This window comes from Dipodomys spectabilis, unplaced genomic scaffold (genome assembly GCF_019054845.1).
Source record: "Dipodomys spectabilis isolate Male_0828 unplaced genomic scaffold, ASM1905484v1 ptg000134l, whole genome shotgun sequence".
Classification (NCBI taxonomy): Eukaryota; Metazoa; Chordata; class Mammalia; order Rodentia; family Heteromyidae; genus Dipodomys; species Dipodomys spectabilis.
In genome coordinates, this window is record NW_024870811.1 from 224,492 (window position 1) to 228,426 (window position 3,935).

Consider the following 3,935-nt stretch of genomic DNA (forward strand, 5'->3'; position numbering starts at 1 on the left):
TTGTTTGTAAACATTTGGGTAAACACCCAGAAGTGGGATTGCTGGGTCATAGGGGAGCTCTATGTGGAGTCTTTTCAGGAACCTCCATACTACTTTCCAAACTGGTTAAACAAGTTTACATTCCCACCAACAATGAAGTAAGGTTCCCTTCTTTCCACATCCCCTCCAGCATCTGTTGTTATTAGAGTTCTTGATTTTAGCCATTCTAACTGGGGTGAGGTGGCATCTCAATGTTGTTTGATTTGCATTTCTTTTATGGCTAGGGAAGTTGAGCATTTCTTCATGTGTCTATTGACCATCCATCTTTCCTCTTCAGGGAAGTTTCTGTTTAAGTCTTTAGCCCACTTACTTATTGGGCAGTTGTTTCTTTGAGGATTTGTTATTGGGGGATTTAATTTTTTGCGTTCCAAGTATATTTTAGATATGAGACCCTTGTCTGTTGTATGGCTAGTGAACATCTTCTCCCAATCCGTAGGCTTTCTATTGATCTTGATATGCGTTCTGAGAGCAATAAATTTGCCCCTCAGGACTTCTTTTGCTGGGTCCCATAGGTTTCTTCGTGGTGTATTTCCATTTTCATTGAATTGTAGGAACTTTTTAATTTTTTCTTTAATTTCTTCTGTAACCCATGTATTGTTCAACAGAGTGTTGTTTAATTTCCATATGTTTAAGTTTTTTCTTCTTTATGCCTTGTTATTGAGAACTAGTTGATTCCATTATGGTCAGATAGAATACAGGGTATTATGTCGATCCTCTTGTATTTGCTTAAATTCCTTGTATGAACTAACAAATGATCTATTTGAGAAAAAGTAAGGGAGTTTGCAAGAATAAGACCCTGCTGGTGTGAATGCCTGTAATTCTAACTACTCAGGAGGCTCACATCTCTGTATTCAGTTTTAAAGCTATCCCAGGCAGGAATGTTCATGAGGATTTTCTGGGGTAGTTCAGCACCACATCCTGCCTCATGTCTGGGGCTGTTCACCACCTTTGCCAGCATGGGCTGGGCTGGGCTGCTTATGCAAGCCAGTATGGAGAGACACCGCACCCCTCTATACGTCCGTAGTTGTTCACTGCCGCTGTCGATGCCGCTGTTGTTGCCACATCTGATGCCATTGCCTGAGCTGCTGCCACTGCCCCAGGATCAGCTGGGCCACATATGCAAGCCAGGCACTCCACCACAAGTCAGGTGTTAGACCCTGCTGCTGCCTCTGGCTTGGCTGGGTCGCTTATGCGGGTCAGTATGGAGAGGCACAAACCACCATGGGTCTGGAGTTGTTCACTGCAGCTGTCCCCGCCCCAGCCACTGCTGTCGCCCTGGGCTGGTCTGGGCTGTTCCGGTGGGCTAGTGCCAAGAGACATTGTGCCCGGAGTCTTGGTGGTTTGCCGCCACTGCCAGCTGCTGCTGCTGCTCCAGGTTAGGCTAGGCTGTTTACACCAGCAGGACAGAGGTACCACAGTGTGAGTCTAGGGTCATTCACCACTGCTGACAGCTGTTGCTGTTCCTGTCTGGATTGGGCTGCTTGCACCAACCAGGCAGAGGCGCCGTGCCAGGGCCAATGAGGGAAGTCTTCATGCCGGCTCTGCATTTGAGATTTCTGTTTGTATTCTCTGGGTTGGCATCGTACCTTGGGAGTCTTCTGGGAGCCTTGGGATGCTTGCCAGTGTGTGGTCTTCAGAAGGTCCAGAGCTGGTATACTTAAGCAGCCTGGCACGAATCCCCACAACTTAAGCTGCTCAGCACAGAGCCCCATCACCAACAAGGGGGGGAAGGGTCTTCCCACTTTGCTGTCTGTGTAGGTTTTTCCCTTTTCTTTTTTCACTTCCTATATCTCTCTGAGCAATTGCTTTTTTTTGGGGGGGTGTCACTTGGTGGAACAGAACATTGAAAGCCAAACACTATTTGGTTAGAGAGAGCTGTGGTGTTTCCCTGCTGTTCCATTGCCATCTTGGCCCCTCCTTTCAGGTGGAATTTTTCTTAGGCGGCAAGTGGGCCTTGTTTACCAAAGGATGGGTACATAAAAGAATATGTTGTAAAGCCAGCAGTTTGTAGTTAGACATTTCTGTTAATATAGCCTTCACAAGATTAGAGAACAAAGGGGGTGGTCTACCCTAAAGTATTTCAAAGGGATTAAATTCTTTAACATAAGGGCTACATCTTGCTCGAAGAAGAACAAAGTGAAGGAGACTTATGTAGCCATGGCCAGTCTCTGTATTTAATTTAGTTAAAGTTTCCTTTAAGGTCATATTCATTCTTTCTAGTGACTTGAACTCTGAGGTCTATATATGGATTGTAACTTCCAATTTATTTCTAGGGCATTAGTTAATAATTGAGAACTTGGGCCATGAATGCAGGGCCAACTTTGGACCCCACAGTTAAGGGTAAGTAAAATCAAGAAATTATTACATGCCTCAGCTCAGCCTGAAAGTGTCCACTATTATAATAGATACCAATACCCATACTTTCCAGGCTTTACCTCTGTGAAGTCCACTTGCCCCAATTCACCATCTGAGGTTCCTCTCATATGAATTCTTTCCATGTGTTCCAGCTTTTACCTGTTGGAAATTACCTACACACATTACAAAGGATTGTCAGGCTGAGGCCCCATTGGTTTTCAGAACAGTCTTAGGCAGTGGCCTCGGGCAATTTATCAGGTTGCAAATATCTACATGTAAACTGACAGAAAGCTTAAGCCTGTATGCATTTTTCTCAAGTTTAGTTTCAAAATTTGCACACTTATTACCACTGTTTTTGTTTCTTCCTTTAATGTTAACAACTAGTAGCTCTAGAGACCCCGCTGGTTTTAGAGTGGTCTCCCAAGCTACCTAATCAGCTCAGATCTTTCTCAGTATCTTAAGGTCTCTAGTTTCTTTAACTCCTGTATAGTACTCTGAACCTTGGAGACTTCTTCCATTTTATTCTCCTCCTTTTCTCTCAAACTTGCTTTCATGATCCCACTCACCTTCTCAATGTGCTCCTTAACTTTCAAGTGTTTTGGCAGGGTCACAGGAGAGTTCCTTTGACTGGCCAACTGCTGTTCCTTCTCACAACCCCTTTGCTTGATCTTCAGCTCCTCACTTAAGTTCAAAAAAGGTGCTATTGAGAGGTTATTTTTCCCACCTCCATCTGTTCCATTGGGACATGATGTTTCTGCATTACATTTATGGTGAAGATCTCAGCAGTCTTTTTGGCCTTTTACTCTAGTAGTTTCTCTTTCTAGTTTTCCACTTCAGTGTATTTTTGAGACAGATCTTTCAACTTTTTCTTTAGATCTTCTGTTTTTCTTCCTAATGCTCTTTTCCTCTCCCAGGAATTCTGTATCAGACCATGTGGTCCTTTAACTCTTACTGAAGAGTAACAACCTCTTTCTTGAGCCTGATATTTCCTGTTCACTTTTCTTGACCTCATCTTCTATGACATAGCACTTCCTCGTCTTTCTCTATAACTACTCTTATCTTCTTTCTCTGTTGTTTTGAATATCTACTGACACTCTTCAAAGCTTATAATCAACATGTACTTCAGCCTAATACATTCTTATATCAGTTCCAGCTCTTTTATTATGTCCACTATTTCTTAATGAAGGATTAGGATCTCTTCTTGGCTACACTTGTGGTTAGCAAGGATGGTAGCATTGCCGTCTTGTGCTTCTGTTGCCTCTGACCTGTGGTCCACTAACTTGCCTCATGCTCACCCAGGCTAATGTACTTGAATTTCATTTGATTCTGACTGTTTTCTAGTTTCCTTTTGAGGATTTTCTTCTCATTTTTGACTCTCACAAGTTTGTAATTTATATCTTCAAAACTTTTCTTCACGTCAATAATTCTATGGTTTCTCCAGTGTACTCTTCTATTTGCTTTTAAGCTCTTAGTGGGTTTTGTTTGGCACATATTGGAGATTCAGTATTTTATAACTTGTGTTTTGAGATAGAAGTGTGTGA